The sequence below is a fragment of the Capra hircus genome, chromosome 24 (assembly GCF_001704415.2).
Source record: "Capra hircus breed San Clemente chromosome 24, ASM170441v1, whole genome shotgun sequence".
Classification (NCBI taxonomy): domain Eukaryota; kingdom Metazoa; phylum Chordata; class Mammalia; order Artiodactyla; family Bovidae; genus Capra; species Capra hircus.
In genome coordinates, this window is record NC_030831.1 from 52,769,215 (window position 1) to 52,791,476 (window position 22,262).

The window sequence follows — 22,262 nt, forward strand, 5'->3', positions numbered from 1 at the left end:
CAGTTGAATGAATGATTTCAAACTTTTCAATTTTCAAGCTGACTCACATGCAAATTAAATCCCGGAGATTGTTTGGAAACTGGTGACTGGTGGTCTGAGATGCCTTTAATTGGTCACAGTTATGACACTTAACACTGACTTTACCATAATAGATACACGAGTAGAATTAAAAGTAGCTTTAGCTATTAAATTCTAAACAGCCATTTTTTTTTTCACTCCAGATTCATGGTGTCTGATAATAGTGTAAACAAATACATTATGACCTCTTGCAAAAATAAACCATAATTAGTGTAGGCTTATAAATAATAACCCCATGATCACTGTTTATCTCATACTTCCATCTCTTCTTGTCTGTGACACTCATTTGAACAAGGAACACTGTGTCATTAAGATATAGATTTGTTCTGCTAGGTCCCCCTTATTTCTATAAATTCAATAGTCTAGAAAAACTTTATCTTGGAAAACATGTCATAAACATGATTGACCATATTAGCTTTGCTTTACCATCAGGCTATTAGACCAAACCCTTTAGCTGTCAGAATCAATTCAGGATTTAATTAAATTGCCCCATGCTCTGACCTTTAAGAGGGAATGTCACAAGACTTTTCAGGTATTAACATGATGGGGATTTTTTTGAAGCAGGTAGAAGGAAAAGAAAAATGGTATAAGATAGCTACCTTAAAAAAATTGTGTTGAAGTATAGTCAATGAACAATGTTGTGTTTAATAATTCTTTACAGCAAAGTGACTCAGTTATACATATGTGTGTACATATATATGTTCTTTTTCATATTGTTTTCCTAAAGTAGTTACTTTTAAAGCTCTCATTTGAATATTTTGCATGTTTTACAGACATTGGCTGTTTCTGATCTTTTACCTTCCTGTCATCCTAAGTTTTATCTCCCTTTTGTGTGCATATGTTTGTTAAATGCCCCTTCTTCCGTTTTTGGTGTTCAGTCATTTTCTTGTGAATTTAACAGCAATACAAAATATTTATTACATGTCTGATATATACTAAGGCCTGTGCTGGACACTGAACCTGTCTTAAGGAGCCAATGGACATTGCAATCTGTCCTCATGGAGCTTATAGCCTAGTGTGGGGTCAAATGATAAGAAACCCCTTGCATGTAACAAGGTGTTACAATTACTGTAAAATACAGGTGTGTGTATATATATATATATATATATATATATATATATATATATATATGTATGTGTGTGTGTGTGTGTGTGTGTTAGTTAATTAGTCATGTCCGACTCTTTGCAACCCCATAGACTGTAGCCCACCAGGCCCCTCTATCCATGGGATTCTCCAGGCAAGAACACCAGAGTGGGTTGCCATTTCCTTCTCCAGGGGATCTTCCCAACACAGGGATTGAACCTGCATCTTCTTCATTGGCAGGTGGATTCTTTTACCTCTGAGTCACCAGGGAATCTTCAATATATAATATAGCAGTGTATAAATAAATTGGGGAGTGTTGGGAGCATGTTGTTGGAAGAGGGTGTTTGCTATGACCAGTGCATTTTCTTGGCAAAAAATCCATTAGTCTTTGCCCTGCTTCATTCTGCATTCCAAGGCCAAATTTGCCTGTTACTCCAGGTGTTTCTTGACTTCCTACTTTTGCATTCCAGTCACCTATAATGAAAAGGACATCTTTTGTGGGTGTTAGTTCTAAAAGGTCTTGTAGGTCTTCATAGAACCATTCAACTTCAGCTTCTTCAGCATTGCTGGTTGGGGCATAGACTTGGATTACTGTGATATTGAATGGTTTGCCTTGGAAATGAACAGAGATCATTTTGTCGTTTTTGAGATTGCATCCAAGTACTGCATTTCAGACTCTTTTGTTGACCATGATGGCTACTCCATTTCTTCTAGGGATTCCTGCCCGCAGTAGTAGATATAATGGTCATCTGAGTTAAATTCACCCATTCCAGTCCATTTTAGTTTGCAGATTCCTAGAATGTCAATGTTCACTCTTGCCATCTCCTGTTTGACCACTTCCAATTTGCCTTGATTCATGGACCTGACATTCCAGGTTCCTATGCAATATTGCTCTTTATAGCATCGGACCTTGCTTCTATCACCAGTCACATCCACAACTGGGTATTGTTTTTGCTTTGGCTCCATCCCTTCATTCTTTCTGGAGTTGTTTCTCCACTGATCTCCAGGAGCATATTGGGCACCTACTGACCTGGGGAGTTCCTCTTTCAGTATCCTATCATTTTGCCTTTTCATGCTGTTCATGGGGTTCTCAAGGCAAGAATACTGAAGTGGTTTGCCATTCCCTTCTCCAGTGGACCACATTGTGACAGACCTCTCCACCATGCCTGCCCGTCTTGGGTGGCCCCACAGGGCATGGCTTAGTTTCATTGAGTTAGACAAGGCTGTGATCCTAGTGTAATTAGATTGACTAGTTTTCTGTGATTATGGTTTCAGCGTGTCTGCCCTCTGATGCCCTCTTGCAACACCTACCATCTTACTTGGGTTTCTCTTACCTTGGATGTAGGGTATCTCTTCATAGCTGCTCCAGCAAAGCACAGCCACTGCTCCTTACCTTGGACAAGGGGTATCTCCTCACCGCCGCCCCTCCCGACCTTGAACGTGGAATAGCTCCTCTAGGCCCTCTTCCAAAAACACAAGAGAAGACTCTACACATGGACATCACCAGATGGTCAACACCAAAATTAGATTGATTATATTTTTTGCAGCCAAAGATGGAGAAGCTCTATACAGTCAACAAAAACAAGACCAGGAGCTGACTGTGGCTCAGATCATGAACTCCTTATTGCCCAATTCAGACTGAAATTGAAGAAAGTAGGGAAAACCACTGGACCATTCAGGTATGACCTAAATCAAATCCCTTATGATTATACAGTGGAAGTGAGAAATAGATTTAAGGGACTAGATCTGATAGATACAGTGCCTGATGAACTATGGATGGAAGTTCGTGACATTGTACAGGAGACAGGGATCAAGACCATCCCCATGGAAAAGAAATGCAAAAAAGCAAAATGGCTGTCTGAGGAGGCCTTACAAATAGCTGTGAAAAGAAGAGAGGTGAAAAGCAAAGGAGAAAAGGAAAGATATAAGCATCTGAATGAAGAATTCCAAAGAATAGCAAGAAGAGATAAGAAAGCCTTCTTCAGTGGTCAATGCAAAGAAATAGAGGAGAACAACAGAATGGGAAAGACTAGAGATCTCTTCAAGAAAATTAGAGATACCAAGAGAACATTTCATGCAAAGATGGGCTCGACAAAGGACAGAAATGGTATGGACCTAACAGAAGCAGAAGATATTAAGATGAGGTGGCAAGAATACGCAGAAGACTATGCAAAAGAGATCTTCATGAACAAGATAATCACGATGGTGAGATCACTCAACTAGAGCGAGACATCCTGGAATGTGAAGTCAAGTGGGCCTCAGAAAGCATCACTACAAACAAAGCTAGTGGAGGTGATGGAATTCCAGTGGAGCTATTTCAAATCCTGGAAGATGATGCTGTGAAAGTGCTGCACCCAATATGCCAGCAAATTTGGAAAACTCAGCAGTGGCCACAGGACTGGAAAAGGTCAGTTTTCATTCTAATCCCAAAGAAAGGCAATGCCAAAGAATGCTCAAACTACCACACAATTGCACTCATCTCACATGCTACTAAAGTAATGCTCAAAATTCTCCAGTCCAGGCTTCAGCAATACGTGAACCGTGAACTTCCACATGTTCAAGCTGGTTTTAGAAAAGGCAGAGGAACCAGATATCAAATTGTCAACATCCGCTGGATCATGGAAAAAGGAAGAGAGTTCCAGAAAAACATCTATTTCTGCTTTATTGACTATGCCAAAGCCTTTGACTGTGTGGATCACAATAAACTGTGGACAATTCTTCAAGAGATGGGAATACCAGACCACCTGACCTGCCTCTTGAGAAATCTGTATGCAGGTCAGGAAGCAACAGTTAGAACTGGACATGGAACAACAGACTGGTTCCAAATAGGGAAAGGAGTGCGTCAAGGCTGTATATTGTCACCCTGCTTATTTAACTTATATGCAGGGTACATCGGTGGAGAAACAGTGGGCTAGAAGAAGCGCAAGCTGGAATCAAGATTGCCGGGAGAAATATCAATCACCTCAGATATGCAGATGACACCACCCTCATGGCAGAAAGTGAAGAGGAACTGAAAAGCCTCTTGATGAAAGTGAAAGAGGAGAGTGAAAAAGTTGGCTTAAAGCTCAACATTCAGAAAACAAAGATCATGGCATCCAGTCCCATCACTTCATGGGAAATCGATGGGGAAACAGTGTCAGACTTTATTTTTGGGGGCTCCAAAATCACTGCAGATGGTGACTGCAGCCATGAAATTAAAAGACGCTTACTCCTTGGAAGAAAAGTTATGACCAACCTAGGTAGCATATTGAAAAGCAGAAACATTACTTTGCCGACTAAGGTCCATCTAGTCAAGGCTATGTTTTTTCCTGTGGTCATGTATGGATGTGAGAGTTGGACTGTGAAGAAAGCTGAGCACTGAAGAATTAATGCTTTTGAACTGTGGTGTTGGAGAGGACTCTTGAGAGTCCCTTGAACTGCAAGTAGATCCAACCAGTCCATTCTGAAGGAGATCAGCCCTGGGATTTCTTTGGAGGGAATGATGCTGAAGCTGAAATTACAGTACTTTGGCCACCTCATGTGAAGAGTTAACTCATTGGAAAAGACTGTGATGCTGGGAGGGATTGCGGGCAGAAGGAGAAGGGGACAACAGAGGATGAGATGGCGGATGGCATCACAGACTCGATGGACGTAAGTCTGAGTGAACTCCGGGAGTTCGTGATGGACAGGGAGGCCTGGTGTGTTGCAATTCATGGGGTCGCAAAGAGTCAGACATGACTGAGCAACTGAACTGAACTGGGAGTATGTTTGGAATGGGATCAGATGCAGACTTTCCTGGGGAATTAACCTTTGAGGTGAGATCTGAAAGAGGTGCAGAAGATAGTTGAATGAAGTAGCATAGTGATGTGTGAAGTACTGGTGATCTAAGACCAGGGAACAATTTGGACGAAGACCTACAAAGTCAGGAAGCAGGATCTTCAAGGACCGAAGAACAGTGAGGGACGCTGGTGGTGCATGGCGGCCATGAAGGGAGATGGAAAGATAAGCAATAGCAGTTCTCAGAGGCCCTTGAAGACTTTGGAATACAGTCTAAGTCTGAGCTCACTGGTAAAGTCAGTGTGCATCCATCCCTATTAGGTTCTTTCCATGCCTTCTTAGTTGATTGCTCTTGAGATAATTTAAGGAGGCAGAGTTGCAGTGCCTTTCCTTTTTGAGCAGGACTGCACATTCTTGAGAAACCATTCTCCTTTTAAATTTTCTGACACTAAATTCATGTCTATTTTTGTTGGTTTTTCCCTATTCTTTCCATTGCTTCCTTCCATTTTTCCTACCTTTAAACATCATTTTCATGTCCAGTCAAGGCCTTCATCCCTCCCAGCCATGATGGCAGTACTCCAGTGGCATATGGCCCTTTCCTCCCAGTTTTCTTCTTGCATCCATCTCATCCTCCTGTTCTTTCTCCTTGGCTAGAATGAAGTCCTGAGTTGCCATTGTGCTCATCACATTCTTCACTTGCTGGGTGATGAAATTGTCAGTGATGCCCATCAGGAATGTTTCTGATGATTGGCTCTCAGCTGAATTTTGCTTCTGGGAGATGCATGGGTAGATGAGGCTTCCTGTAGCCAGATTACCTTCCCAGGATGCTGTTTTTAAGGATTTTACGGAGAAGGCCGGTCCATAGTTTTTATCCATGCTTTTGATGTTTATTCTGTTGCTGTACTAACACTTTTATTTCTCTTCTGTCTGTTCTCAACCAGCTGCTTTCTGTTTTGTGATTTCTCCTTTTTAAAGATGGTAGGTTTTCCTATAGATTTTCTTGTAGCTGCCTATTTTATGTCATTCAGGGTGTGGCTATGCTCTGAGTCTTAATGACACATTAAATGCCTAGGATTTGGAAAGATATGAGAAAACCAAGAGTAGGCCACACAAGAACCAGGGGACATTAACCATGTGAAGACAGCAGGTTGTCTCCAATCAGAGTGCTGGGTGAGATGAGGATTCAAGTCATTTGCCAGGGTCTAAGGATAAGAGCTGATAGGTGGCTAATCAATACAGTATATGATTGAGAATGGTGGTAATAAGATAATAAGATAATGATGAAAATGATGTGCTGCTACAGATATCAATTCATTTCCATTTTGTTTAACTTTTAGGTTTAACTAATTTTTTTTTTTTAAATACAGGGCTCCCCTATTGGCTCAGACAAAAAGAATCTGCCTACTATGTGTGAGACCTGAGTTCAATCCCTGGGTTGGGAAGATCCCCTGGAGAAGGGAATGGCTCTGTACTCCAGTATTCTTGCCTGCAGAATTCCATGGTTACTAATACATGCTCAGTCTCCAGAATGCTGCAGTTAATTGTTCCAAATGAATGGGACAATTTAAAAGAAGCTTAACAAGTTAAAATCATAATTTGTAGTCATTTAGTATTCTCTAAAAGGCTTGTCCAAGTTAAGGGTGAAAAAAATGCATAATATGTACATAGTCAAATACCAGTTAGCTTCAAAACCTTTTATTCAATCTATAAATTTATTTTCTTTGGCCAGCAGATGAAATGGAAATTCCACCTGCTTTTTGAACTCTTTCCATTCTCATGCCACACTTGCAGTAACTTGCTGTGCTGATTCTGTAAGAATGCCATTTATTTGAGTAGTCCATCTCTCTGTCGGAGCCTTTGAATAGAGTGGGAGAGAAGGTCAGAGTCTGGACATTTATTCTGGGCCACTTAGAGCTGCTTGAGTAATATGGTGTCCTCATCAGAATCATTTCTACTTTTAAATAATTGTTCCAAATGTATCAGACAGCCTGAAGATTTTAACTAATTTTCATCAATTACACATCTTGAAATATATATATGTTTGTATATATACATGTATAATTTGGAAGTTTAAACCAATGATAAGCCACTCTATTTTAAACAGTAATCCAAATTATCCAGGGAAATAATTTTTGGGGGTCAACCATCTGGTACATAATAATTTGCTGAAATGCCAAAGATTTATGGATTTTACTGCAACAATGCTTTCTGTGATGGTAGGAACTTTGTGTTATCATCCTGTTTGCAAAATTGCACCTTTCTTTTTTTGTGGAGTGTGTCTGCTCTCATTGACATGGTGATGGGTAACGCAGTTCATGATGACTGTCTGTCACAGAGCTGTTTAAGCCCTAAGGACACTTCAAAGCATCATCTTGGTTCTTACTCTGCCAAATATAACTTGTATTTTCTTTGCTTGAAAAGTTCTTATATTAGGCCCTCACCATGCCTGGCAGGATACAGTCAATGGGGTTGCAAGAGTTGGACACGACTTAGAGACTAAACCACCACCACCATATCTTCCCATGCCCTGAAACTGCATGTTCTCATCGTTTTTCCCTGGCGATTTTCTTTACTGGTACTCACCCTTATAGGTCCTGCCAATATTTACTTTGTTTAATGTTTGGCTCAAAATGGTCACAAAACAACTCATCATCAGGGATTCTCCAGGCCAAAGGCCTTACAGCGAGCAAACAATTCAGTAGAATAGTATGTCCTAGTATCACAGTTGCCTTCATTCCCAAGTCTCTGATTCTTGGAACAGCAAGCAGCAAGTCTACAACCAGGCCAGTCCAATAGAGTTTGGACCACAGCCCCCAGATGCACCACAGACATAGTGATCTTTTTATATTATTATTCTGTAAGTTGGCATGTGGGATCCAAGAGAAGAACACATATCATATATAATCGGGAATGGATCAGTCTGCTGCCAGGGAGCTTGTGCTGTAGGAAGAAGAGACACACTGAACAAGTCACAGCAAGTTATTGAGTGTGCCCGAGAAGAAATGCATGATGTTGTGTGAACTTAGAGAAAGGGACTTCACCTCAAGGGAGGGATGTCTGAAAGAGACTTTAGGATGAAATGCCCTGCAGTCAGGTAGAAGGTCTGGGAGAATGGGAGAGAGATGGAGGAGCAGGTTAGAGGTAGAAGCAATAATATGGGTAAATCCAAAGAGACCACAGAATGTTCCAGAAACATTCTGGACAAACTGGGTTTTCTTAATTCATAATTGTTGACTCATCTTCCTTTTAAGATCGAGGCATCTTGTTGAAGGTCGTTTCCTTGGTTTTGACCTTTGGGATATTGTTTGTGCCTAGAATTTTAGAGAAACCAATAAAACATTCCTACAAGGTCCCAACTCTCCTTAGCTAATACACCAACTAGCTAGAGAAACAGCATAGTTAATGATGCGACTTTTACAAGCTTAGAAGTGCTTTGCTTTTATGTTGTTATTAAAAGTAGGTGACTCATTGTGGCAGGTATTTGAGGCACTGTATTGAGCTGTTGGTATGAGCAGTAGGTATATCTTCTTAGGCTTTAAACACAGGAAAGAACTTGGAGGAAATGCAGATATATTGGTGAAAGTGAAGTCGCTCAGTCGTGTCCGACTCTTTGCGACCCGTGGACTGTAGCCTACCAAGCTCCTCCGTCCATAGGATTCTCCAGGCAAGAATACTGGAGTGGGTTGCCATTTCCTTGTCCAGGGGATCTTCCCGACCCAGGGATCGAACCCAGGTCGCCCACATTGCAGGCAGACGCTTCAACCTCTGCACCACTAGGGAAGCGTGCATATTCTGAGCTGCTTATTGATTCTCCTGTTGATCTTGTTCACCCAGCTATTTGTTTCAGATAAATATAAAGTATGTGGAGAACGAAAAGGAGCACAGACTAACATCGATAGCTGAGAACTGTTCATTTTGAAATTTGTGTTTTTGGTTGTCATTGTTTCCTTGGAATGCTGGCATCATCCAGATGCTCAGGTCAGATGAGAGCATAAGTAAGAAGGAAATTGCTATGACTTTGGTGTTGACAGGCACAATTCCAACATGTGGAAATAACTGGGAAGAAAACCAAAACATTGAAATTCACAAATAAGAGCTGAAAATGAGGATCATGCTGTCTGCTTCAGAATTATTTTATGTCCAATTTTTTTTTTTTTTGGCAAATATGCCTGGCATTGAAGAATTTAGGACACAAAAGATAAAAGATGACTACTTGGAGGTCTCCCAGGAATCAAAGTCTGGCAGGTGGTGGCTCATCACTCAGATGCTTTCAGTTCAACACATGTTAAATGGAGACAGTTTCAGCAAGGATGTTTTTAGAAGGATTGAGTTGGGTAAGAGATGCTCCCTAAAAGACTGGGCTGGTTTCTAGTTGTTCATGATCATCAGGATGGAACTTCCTCATACTGTCCCTCATACTTTTCTGAAATTGGCTAAACTTACACTTCCTACAGTTTGTTGAGTGTTCACTATTCAGCAGGGTGTAAATCTTACCAGTGTTCCTTCTGTCTACGGGTACCTTACAGATCTATATTCAATGGTTTTGAAGCTAACAAACACTGCAAGATAGAACCGCTCTGATGCCTAATGTTACCAGTCCAATGTAAGGTTGTTTTTTTTTTTAATTTAGATTGGTTGAATATTGGCATAAATCAAATATATGACTTTATTTTTAGTTAATTTTCATTGGAGTATAGATGCTTTGTAATGTTGTATTCATTTCTACTGTATAGCAATAGGCATCGGGTATAGGTATACATAAATCCCCATATTGGGGGATTTTCTTCCCATTTAGTTCACCCCAGAGCACTGAGAAGAGTTCCCTGAGCTATACACTAGGATATCACTAGCTATCTATTTTCTCTGTGTGTCAGTTGCTCAGTGCTGTCCAACTCCTTGTGACCCCCATGGCCTGTAGCCCTCCAGGCTCCTCTGTCCATGGGATTCTCCAGGCAAGTATACTGGAGTGGGTTGCTGTTCCCTCCTCCAGGGGAATCTTCCCAACCCAGGGATCGAATGTGCGTCTCTTACATCTCCTGCATTGGCAGTTGTGCTCTTTACCACTGACACCGCTTGGGAAGCCCAAGGTCATGTTAGCCATGTCCTAATTCTCTGTCAACAAAGGTCTGTCTAGTCAAGGCTTTGGTTTCTCCAGTAGTCATGTATGGATGTGAGAGTTGGACTATAAAGAAAGTGAAGTAGCTCAGTCGTGTCTGACTCTCTGCGACCCCATGGACTGTAGCCTACTAGGCTCCTCCATCCATGGGATTTTCCAGGCAAGAATACTGGAGTGGGCTGCTATTTCCTTCTCCAATAAAGAAAGCTGAGCGCTGAAGAATTGATGCTTTTGAACTAGGGTGTTGGAAAAACTCTTGAGAGTCCCTTGGACTGCAAGGAGATCCAAGCAGTCCATCCTAAAGGAAATCAGTCCTGGGTGTTCATTGAAAGGACTGATGTTGAAGCTGAAACTCCAATACTTTGGCCACCTGATGCAAAGAGCTGACTCATTTGAAAAGACCCTGATGCTTGGAAAGATTGATGGCAGGAGGAGAAGGGGACAACAGTGGATGAGATGGCTGGATGGTATCACCGACTCGATGGACATGATTCTGGGTAAACTCCGGGAGTTGAGTTCCCCAACCAGCGATTAAGATTAAACCAGGCCCTTGGCTCTGAGAGCATGGAGTCCTAACCATTGGACTGCCAGGGTGTTCCTAGGATATTATATTAAAAAGCATATATTTAAGTCTGCTAAACTAAGAAGAAAGGGGAGAGAAAGAGAGGCAGGAATGAGGCATGGGACGCTCATGAATTCTTTCAGCTGAGATGACTTGCCTCTTTTAAGACAATCATTTTCAAATGTTTAGCTGTTTCTTCTTGCATTTACCTCTGTGTTTCTAAATAATAGAAATAGCTTTTGTGCACAGCTATTACTTTTAGCTATTACACATTGATTTCTAGTTTGGCAGATTAATGCTTTAATTACTCTGTACCTTGCAATTTTTCTCCTCCATTACTTTGTGTGTGTGTTTAATTTTAAATTGGGGCATAATTAACAGCAACAAAATGCACATATGTTAAGTGTTTAATTCACTGAATTTTGACAGCTGTATACACTTATGTGAAGTGTTAGTCGCTCAGTTGTGTCTGACTGTTTGCAGCCCCAAGAACTGTAGCCTGCCAGGCCTGTCCATGGGATTCTCCAGGCAAGAACACTGGAGTGGGTAGCCATCTTCTTTTCCAGGGGATCTTCCCGACCCAGGGATCAAACCCAGGTCTCTGCATCACAGGTGGACTCCTTACTGTCTGAGCCACCAGGAAGCCATACATCCAAAATGTATTTATGTAAAATCATAAACTTCTTTTTAAGATATATTTTTTAATCTGTTGATTATGCCATATGCTTATGTAGTGAAGTCACTCAGTCGTGCCCTACTCTGCGACCCCATGGGCTGTAGCCTACCAGGCCACCCAAAACAAGTTGTAGACTTTTATCCCTCCAGGGTATTCTCTCATGGTTTTTACCCCTAAGTTTTCCTCCCCTTCCTGCACACCTGTGCCATTATCTGATTTCTAACACCGTAGACTAGTTTTGCCTGCATTTAGATTTCATATGTGTGCATGCTGTCTGCTCAGTCATGTTCGACTCTTTGCGACCCTATGGACCCAGCAGGCTCTTCTGTCCATGGGATGCTCCAGGCAAGAATACTGGAGTGGGTTGCCATGCCCTCCTCCAGGGGATCTTCCTGACCCAGGGATCAAACCCATGTCTCCTGTGTCACCTGCATTGGCAGGCAGGTTCTTAACCACTAGCACCACCTGGGAAGCCCCAGATTTCATATAAGTGGACTCAAGCAACACTGCCTCTTTTGTATCAGACTTCCCCATAACCTCATTTTTTGAGGGCAGTCCATGTTGTTACGTGTACCAATAATTCTTATTTTATTGCTAAATGCTACATTGTTGGTCACAATTTGCTTATCTGTTTTTTATTGCTAGTTATTGGGATTCTTTTCCAATTTTTTTTTTACTGTTATCAATAAAGCTGTTGTGGACATTTACAAGTAGGTTTTTGTTAGCATATTTATTTTCACTTAAGAATAGAGTTGCTAGACCAAAGAGGGTAAAGTGGGAGGTGGGATGGATTGGGAGATTGGGATTGACATATTTATAATCTTGATACCAAGTATAAAGCAGATAACGAATGGGAACCTACTGTGTAGCTCAGGGAACCCTACTCAGTACCCTCTGGGGACCTGAATGGAAAGGAAGTTCAAAAACGAGGGGGTTTATTTATATGTATGGCTGATTCACTTTGTTGTATAGTAGAACATAACAACATTGTAAAGTAACTATACTCTAATAAAAGTTAACTTTTAAAGAATAGAGTTGCTAGGTCACGTGGAACTCCAAAATAGTTCACCAAAGTAGTTAAAAATCAAATACCATTTTATAATCCCTCCAGCAATGTATGAAATTTCTATCCATATTATTCAATGTTTGCCATTTGATTTTAGACATTATTTCTGATCTCTTTGCATGTCATCTGTATTTCTTCCAAGTTCCCTTTTACATTTTTTCTATCTCTTGCATGGCAGAGATACTCCTAACGATTCTAGAGTCCAGGCTACCAGTGCATACTTTAAAGTGAAGCACTGAATATTTTATAAAAGCATTGTGTATGTAGGCAGGAAGATCAAATCTCATGCTTCCATTTAGGACAGGCACATAGCCATCTATCTTTTAGGAGTAGTCTTCAAAATAATAGCTTCTTTTAGTCTTCACTCTGTTGTGGTTCAGATTCCCCAGAGAGAAATTCTCTTCCTTCTGCTTTGGATTTATCAGTCTGGCTCCTAGGTTTTGGGGTCAAGCGGGTGAAGAAGTGTGGAACTTCTCCTTTCCAGTGTGCGGGTTTCATTTATTCTTTCCGTCTCCCATCTCACACTGTATTCCTCTTCTCTGTTACTCGGTGTCCCAAGCCTAGAGCTTTTCGGTTTTAATTGCTGCACAGGGTACTCCTCTTTACTGCTCCCCAGGCTGCCTGAGGACCAATAAGTTGACTGTGTTACGGAGGGAACAGAGGCACCTTGGCGTGCTTAACACTGACCCGGAGGGATGGTGTTGGGGGGAAGGTGGGAGGAGGGTTCGGGATTGGGAACACGTGTACAGCCGTGGCGGATTCATGTTGATGTGTGGCAACACCAATACAATATTGTAAAGTAAAAAAAAAATAATAATATAAAATAAATAAATAAAACAGGCAAAACCAAAAAAAGTTTCAAACAGTTCTCCGGCTTGCAGCCCGTTACCTTGCCATGGGCCTTGCATAGTATGAGGTTATCTGGGTTCTGTGGGGTGAGTCATTTGGTTCCTGTGAATATCTCAAACACAGCTGAGTTTACTCCTCCTCTGATCTGCTAAATCCTGAACCATACTGCATCCATATTTTCTTTACCTTTGATTATAGATGTTTTCCTGCCTCCCTAAGTGATAGCGTTTCGTCCTTGATTTCTATGTTTGGAGGGCTTAGTGTGGTGTTAATTTTTAAACTACATGTTTTTATCCAAGACATCCAGATTACTCTGTAGTTGAGCCTTGAGGGAGACTGAGATAGAGGAGAAGTATCGTATTTGCTGATGGAGAGTGAATGTAGTGTTTCTGAAGATCTAAATGTAATGGGGTCACTCAGTTCATTTTCAAGACTTAAAAGACTGCTTTAGAAAATGACACAGAGAAACTTCAGAACTTTAGAACAGAGGTGGTACGGAATCCCTCTTCATCACCAGGAGGGTGTTGAGGCCAAAAGTTCAAACAAAGGATATAGTCGCCTTTTAAAATATAAATGAATTGCAACACCAGCATACTGTGCTTTTCCTAACTTTGAAAAAATGAAAATAAGTACATTCACAGTATTTCTTTATTCTCTCAAGAAGGCATTGAAAACCCATAATTATAGAATTTATTAAGGAAAAGTAATAAATACTGTTAGAGAAGAATGCTCAGTTGAGGGATTGATAGGCAAAGGGTCTTATTTTTAGTCTGTACTTGGAAGGATATCAGAGTTGTTATTCACTGACAAAGGCAAAAACAAGTTATAAATTAAGCTCATTGGAAACTGCAGGGAGAATCCGAGCTGACAAATTATTGACATCGCATGAGGCAACCAAGGAAGGATGTGCTAAAGTGACGCTTGGATGATCTGGCTGCATGAGTGATTATTTATGAGCAGGATCAGGGAAAATTTCCCCCAGGTCTCAATCAACATATATAATCAAGAGCCTCTGACATGCTAGTCACTGTGTAGGCTATCAAGAAACTCCAGAACACCAGTGATTTCAAGAGAGATTAGTTTGATTATAGAGGCAGATTCAAGCAAAGAGATGTCATAAAGGAATTTGTGTGTGTGTGTGTGTGTGTGTGTGTGTGTGTGTGTGTGCACGTGCACGCACTCGGTCGTGTCTGACTCTTTGCAACCCCATTGTCAGTGGCAGCCAAGTTTCTCTGTCCATGAAAATTTCCAGGTAAGAATACTGGAGTGAGTTGCCATTTCCTACTCCAGTTCAATTCAGTCTCTCAATCGTGTCCGACACTTTGCAACACCATGAATCGCAGCACGCCAGGCCTCCCTGTCCATCACCAACTCCCGGAGTTCACTCAGATTCACGTTCATCGAGTCAGTGATGCCATCCAGCCATCTCATCCTCTGTCGTCCCCTTCTCCTCCTGCCCCCAATCCCTCCTAGCATCAAAGTCTTTTCCAATGAGTCAGCTCTTCACATGAGGTGGCCAAAGTACTGGAGTTTCAGCTTTAGCATCATTCCTTCCAAAGAAATCCCAGGGCTGATCTCCTTCAGGATGGACTGGTTGGATCTCCTTGCAGTCCAAGGGTCTCTCAAGAGTCTTCTCCAACACCACAGTTCAAAAGCATCAATTCTTCGGCGCTCAGCTTTCTTCACAGTCCAACTCTCACATCCATACATGACCACTGGAAAAACCATAGTCTTGACTAGACGGATCTTGGTCGGCAAAGTAATGTCTCTGCTTTAGAATATGCTCTCTAGGTTGGTCATAATTTTTCTTCCAAGGAGTAAACGTCTTTTAATTTCATGGCTGCAGTCATCATCTGCAGTGATTTGGGAGCCCCCCAAAATAAAGTCTGATACTGTTTCCACTGTTTCCCCATCTATTTCCCATGAAGTGATGGGACCGGATGACATGATCTTCATTTTCTGAATGTTGAGCTTTAAGCCAACTTTTTCAGGGGATCTTCCAAACCCAGGGATTAAGCCCATATCTCTTGTGTCTCCTGTTGCTGAGTGCCAGTTAAGTGATACAGACGATAAGAACTACCTTAGCTCTGAAGAGACGAGTCATACTTAGACATAGAATGGAGTCTACATAGGAGAAGCAGAATTTGCCATTACTCTTAAAAGAAATCAACATGAATCAAAGTGGATGTTCTAAATTCTGTAAGTCTGTCAAGGCACTTGGAAGCATGGTATCATCTCTGAGTTATTGTGGGGGTGTTTGTAGCCACATTATATTTTGGCAGAGATAAAGAAGCATGCAATTCATCACTGTCTCGTAGAGAGCAAGTTTTTTAGATACTTTTGTAGTGAAAATATGTCTTCTTGCCCTACTTATGTGCATATTTGCTCATCTTTGGCAGCGTGATCACAAAGTTGAAGACTTTGGGCAGATGGAAGCAGTATCATATTTAATTTTTATATTTTTTTAAAATAAGCAAATTTCCCAGGGAGAAATCAAAGTCGAGGAGGAGTCTAACCAGTGATGCGATGATAAGGAAAACATCCCTGATTTAAAGGCTTGACCGGTTTTCTTTGATGTGAATATAGTCACCATGGCCAGTCTCAAGCTACCAGCTTGACGCTCCTGAATCCTGATGTGGGGACAGTTGAGCATGCCTGGCTGTCCTGAGCTGGTGGTGCAAGCTCCCTTGAAGCCATCAGACTTTCGGATTCCATGCAGAAAAATGCAGGCAGGGATGGTGTCAAAATTTAAAGGTTCCTTTTTCAAGTCTAATTCTCCCTCGGTATATCATTTTTCCTCCTCAGATAGATAGTTATGGTGACAACATTATAAAAGTCAAAGATACTTTATCCCAATATGTGCCTTGTTCATTTAGGCTGTCAAATGCAATTTAGTTTGTTGTTGATAGCAGCAGTGCCTTGCTGCTTGAGTAGGCACGTGGCAGGGATGTGAAGCGCAGAGAGGTGGCAGGACCTGATGTCAGCGCAGGTGTGGTGCAGCTGTTTATTATGGACTCAACTTCTGATACAAGCCTGTCATTCCAGGGATGCTCTTCTGAAAATAGGGACCGTCACTCTAAAATCCTCCACTGGTTGGCACGTGAGTGCTGAGCCGCTTCCATTGTATCTGACTCTTTGTGACCCCATGGACTGTAGCCCGCCAGGCTCCTCTGTCCATGGGACTCTCCAGGCAAGAATACTGGAGTGGGTTGCCATGCCCTTCTTCAGGGCCTCTTCCCGACCCAGGGATGGAACCCATGTCTAATGCATCTCCTGCTTTAGCAGGCAGATTCTTTACCACTGAGCAGCCTGGGAAGCCTGGACAAATCAGCTGTTTACCTGTAAATGTGTGAAGCAGAATAATCAAACAGTGAGTGATATCTGGTTAGAGCCTCTTTTGCTAAAGGCCAAACAAGTTTCCGTACTGACTGCCTTCTTCTAAACGTCCACATCTGTGGACATCTAATGGCCCTCTTAGCTACCACGTGCTATTCATCATTTTCCCACTTTCTCGTGGGTTTCTGCTGTGCTGTCAGCCATCACATCTGACAGATCCTGGACCAAAGTACAGCCCCTACTGCTCTCGTTGATCCCCAGGAAGCTCCTCGAAAGACCAAGGTGGGGCCCCAAGCCATCCCAGATATAAAGCCATCCAACAAAGACAGCCGAATATAATGCCAACGCTGTAAATTCACATTATCCCTGAGACTTTAGTGGAAAACCCAAGTGTTGTTTAGCCCTGTTAGTTGTGTTCCTTCTTTTTCTCTGAGCGCCCTTTTAGGAGATTCAGCAGTGAGTCCTCAGGATTGGACTGAACCCTCGGGTAATGGACTCTGTATGCCTTCTGTTCCTGAAATTGTCCACATGTGTGACTTACTCCTTCTCCGGGGATATTATTCCTTCTCCAGGTTTCTCTTTATGAGAATCTACCACTTAATAAGATCGTACCCCCTGCTCTGTACATCACACAGATTTTATAAACATTGCGGAAGAGATGAGAGAGGAAGCAGCTTCTCCACTCCACTCCACTCGCTTTCTTCCCAGTTAGCAAATGGAACAGAAGAACACACTGGTTTTGGAGCCACTGCCCTCCAAGACTTGTCCACGAGTCTCCAAAAATCCTCACATAGGGAACCACCCATTCAGGACAAATCTAGGTAAAGCCAGAAGTCAGAGCCAGGGATGAAGCCACAGTGCCGCCGATGAAGAGCTGGGGGAGAGGAGGACAATTCAGAGGTCAGCTGCTGGAATCAGGAGGAGATGTGACTTGGGGTGGAAAATATAATGAAGAGGACAGGTCATGCGCATGTCAGAGACTGAGAGAGCATGTTCCTGGAGCACCAGCTAGGTTCACGGAGTCAGGCAAGGTGGATATGTGTGCTGTTATGAAAGAATTTATTATAAGCCAATCATAACACAAAAATGGACAAAGGAGCAAGTTGAGGCTGCCTGTCGCTTTCAAGTGTCTGCATTCGAAAGATGTATCTGCAGTGAATGATGTTTTGCTCTGCTGTGCGTTTGTTAAAACATCAGCCTATGTGTTGACAAGGCAAAGGTGCGTTAAATATCTTTATGGATAGTCAGTCCAATAAAGAGGGACGTACACTTAATTATAGTTATTTAATGGTGGCTTTTCTGCTTTAATTATAGTTTTATATAATCTAAACTTGATTTTACTATCTAATAATGAAGTAGCATTTACATGCTGAGTTTTCAGACCCTGTAGGCTTGTGAATTCAACTCTCAGTCCAAATATACAAGCTTGTGTAAATAATATACATGCTTTTCATGAGTATCACATTACTAGTGCTTCTCACTTCTTAAATATGGACAAGATCTGTTTGCAAGTCCTTGGAGATGCAGAGATCCACAGAGCTACCTTGAGTGACCCGTTTTCTACCCACAAATCTGGATTTTGCTTATCCTGTTGGTGGATCAAAACCTAAGGGGCCCAGTGGGCAGCTTATCTCTTAGTTCAGAATTTGACTCTAGGGCGAGAAGACTCCAATTAAAAAGAAATCTTTTTTTTTTTTTTTGACACTTTTCCGAGTGTTAATTTTTCTTATAGCTTTGTGCATGTACCTGACCTAGAGATTTCAAAGGAAAGACATACTAAACCCCATTTCTGACCCTGTGACTAGCAATGGGCTTGCAGGAACAAGAGTGACATTCTCCATCAGCAGATGTAGATGACGTTTGCAAGCATTCAAGGCACACTGAAAATCCTCTCCTTGTGTTTCCTGGCGGCTGAATCTTACTGCTTCATGTCAGTGTTGCCCCGTTGCTGCTTCCTCAGGACCCTTCTTCAGCACTACAACTAGGTTGTTAGGGGGTTGCTGAATGGGCAGCATGTTTGACAAGGAAAATAACACCAGGGACGCATAATTGCTGGAAACTCTCATTCATTTGTTTTTGCTGGTTGAGGACGCGTTTGTGTAATGGCGTCTCCACGTCAGTCTGTTCACCAGACATGTGCCATGAGCCTCTGCTTCTTAGCATATTTGACTGAAATCAAACCTATGCCATTCTCTTATTTTCTTAGGCTAAATTTCACTGGTGGGGGGACGGGGTCGGGGAGGGGCCAGGTTAGGAAAAAAGCTCCTTCCAAAGATGATGTAACTTGGCAACCTTAAGCTCATGAAATGAGAGGAGGGGAAAGATGAAATAACAATATGGGAAGTCAGGATTCATCCTACAAAACACTCTTTCACTAGGGTTTGTGAATTAAAGGTCACATAGCAAGAATGCTAGCTAAGATGTCATGTTTATTCTATGAAGAAAAGACAATGAAATACGGCATTTTGACTTTGACATCCCTCGTCTCAAGTCTGGATAAAATTCTCTAGGGGTGTAGGAATCATTTTTTGTGTCTCTACTAATTCTTAATCCATTCTTTTCCTTTTTTTGATGTGATTACAGTGAGGACTACTGCATGTAGAGCTGAGAGCTGAGTTTCATGTATTTTTCTTCCTCCCCTGAATGTTCCCAAAGCTCTTGTATTTATTTATATTTGTTAGCTTGCCTGAATGGGGGAAATAGTATTCAGCAATTCAAAGATGGCTAAATGGAATAACAGATTTTCACTTCCTAAGGGAACATTTGAGAGTGATTGAATTGCTCTCAATCCACAAGCCATTCTTTTACACCATTTTCTACTTGGCTAATTGATTATGACAGGTGTCACCTAAGCTCTGCTGCTCAAGCTGGCCTGATGCTAAGACAGAGGCAGAGCAAGCAACCTCTGCTGATGAAATAGAAAAGCTATTCATGGGTATTTTTCTTATTGATTTTTCCAGTATGTGATGTCAGTTAATTACTGAGAGCCATTCACTGAATAAATATAAGCAGACATTATGACTGTATTTTCAATTGATTTCTCTTTCCCTACAAACATGATCAGTGATTTGTTCCTTTTGAGCCAAACAGAAATTGAACTCTCTATGGTTGTAAAATATATGTAAGCACTAGATACGAATATATGCCCATAAAGAGTGAAACTCCATGTGATATAGATACAGGTTTGTTTGTGTGGGCGGAGAAGGAGCAACATACCTCATTATTTAAACACTATTTGGAGAATTACCATAGACTCACCATGTCTCGGTTGATTTTGTTGTTCAGCTGCTAAGCGTGTCTGACTCTTTCCAATCCCATGGACTGCAGCGCACCAGGCTTCCCTGTCCTTCACCACCTCCAGGAGCTTGCTCAAACTCATGTCCATTGTGTCAGTGATGCCATCCAACCATCTCATCCTCTGTCATCCCCTTCTCCTCCTGCCTTCAATCTTTCCCAGCATTAGGGTCTTTTCCAATGAGTCAGCTCTTCACATCAGGTGGCCAAAGTATTGGAGTTTCAGCTTCAGCATCAGTCCTTGCAGTGAGTATTCAGGGTTGGTTTACTTTAGGATTGACTGATTTGACTTCTTTGCAGTCCACAGGACTCTTAAAGAGTCTTCTCCAGCACTGCAGTTCAAAAGCACCAAGTCTTTCATAATATTAAATCCTTTGTGCATGAGTGAAAACTTAATTTTTCTTAGAACATACTCTTAGGAGGAACTGAATTGATAATATCCGTGATATATGTTGAATGTTGAGGCTCAAAAGGGCTATCCTGAAGACAGTTGAGGCATTCTCTAGTAGGCTTGGTGATCTCCACTCTCCTAGGAAAAGGAGAGCAATACTGACCTTTCTGGAGTTTTACATCTTGACCGACATAATAAATTGCTATAATAGTTTTCTGTTTCTGCATAAAATATTACCACAGGCTTAGCAGCTTAAAATCACATGCCTCCATTACCTCACAGAATCCATGGGCAGGAGCCCAAGAACAGCTTTGTGGAGCTTTCTGTTTCAGGGTCTGACCAAGGTAAATTCCAGACGCTAGTCCTGGTAGAGGTCTCATCAGAAGTTTGACTGGGGAATGGCCCATTTTCATGCTCCGAAGTTGTTGGCAGAATCTGTCTGTCTGTGGCTATAGGAGTAAGGGCCCTATCTTCTTACTTCTCATTACCCAGTGGCGGTTCATTTCTTCAAGGCCAGCAGAAGATCTTCTCCTTTCAGTATGCTAAGACAAAGCTTGATAAAATTTTACCTAATAGTGAGAACGGCTCAGTGATAAAGAATCTGCCTTCCAGTACAGGAGACAGAGGAGAAGCAGGTTCAGTCCCTTGGTCTGGAAGAGCCTCTCAAGGAGGAAATGGCAACCCACTCCAGTCTTCTTGCCTGGACAATCCCGTGGGCAGAGGAAGCTGGCGGGCTGTAGTCCATGGGGTCACAAAGAGTCGGACACAACTCTGAGCAGGCACACAATTATGAGAGTGAGGACTCCCTCATCTTTGTCGTATAAATTAAGGGAGTGCCTGTCTCATCAATTTTGACATATTCTGTTGACCAAGAGTCCAGCTGTGTTCAGAGGACATGCAGTTAGTTACCTGAGGTCATGTAGATCATCTTAGGGTAATATCCACCATAGTTGTTTTGCAGAGGGCTCCTGAAATTAGTAATTATTTAGTAATATATTTAAATACATAGTGTATCTTTAAGTTTATAAATATATATTTCAGAACGATTTAAGCAGAGGATGACTTAATTTTAGATAGGATTATTAGCACCTTTAAAACTTGATTTAATTTATATGGGTTTGATTTTTATACAAAATCCTGTAGATACTATACAGAATCAGACACATCCTTACAGGCTGCATCAGGCCCTGAAGGAGTTAACATGTCTCTCAAACATTGTCAGTTTCCTTCTTCCCCATCCATAAAATAAGACCTGTAATTTGCAAAATGAATCTGCATTCTTGAGCAGTGACTGAATGAAAAAACTGAGTATTTTAATAATTAGCTATTCAATTATCTTATGGTTGCCTACTGTTTGTAAAATCAAAAACATAATATAAAATAACATAGATCATAATATTAGTTACAGATGTCAGCTTCCTCCTTTTTCCCCAAAGAAAAGGTGTTAATGAATTACTCTAGACTGATTTCTGACATAATTGCCAGGACTGTACAATATATCATTCTACATTTCTGCCAGCGAATTAGCATCTGTGATTCATACAGTGGGAACTTACTGAATTCTATCATGTACTAAATAAACGTTGCTTAGGTTTTCAAAATAACAGGTGGCTCTATACCTTCTAGACTGAAAAGAATTTACTGTTCTGTCATTGAATTAGTGAATATTTCAAAGATGACACTAACGATATGCCTGTGGGTTCATAGCAAAATAAGGCTGCAACTCTGACAAGCTACTAAATACTGCAAATGCATCAATAATTTCCACCTAAGAAATATGACTTTTAATAATTTTAACTCCTTTTTTCTACCTAATATATATATTTTCCTGACAAGTACACAACACTCAGCACTTAATATTCATTTTCAAATACCAAGAAGGCATCTACAGATGGTGTCAGTGTTTGTAATATTCTCTACGCTTGTACATACTGTATGATATCAATTGCAGCCACGAGCTGGGGTCTGCAGGCATTCTCTGCCACTTTATTGGTGACCTTGGGTATATTTCTGAACCTCTCATGATGCAAAATCACAGGAGAACCCACTTAAAAT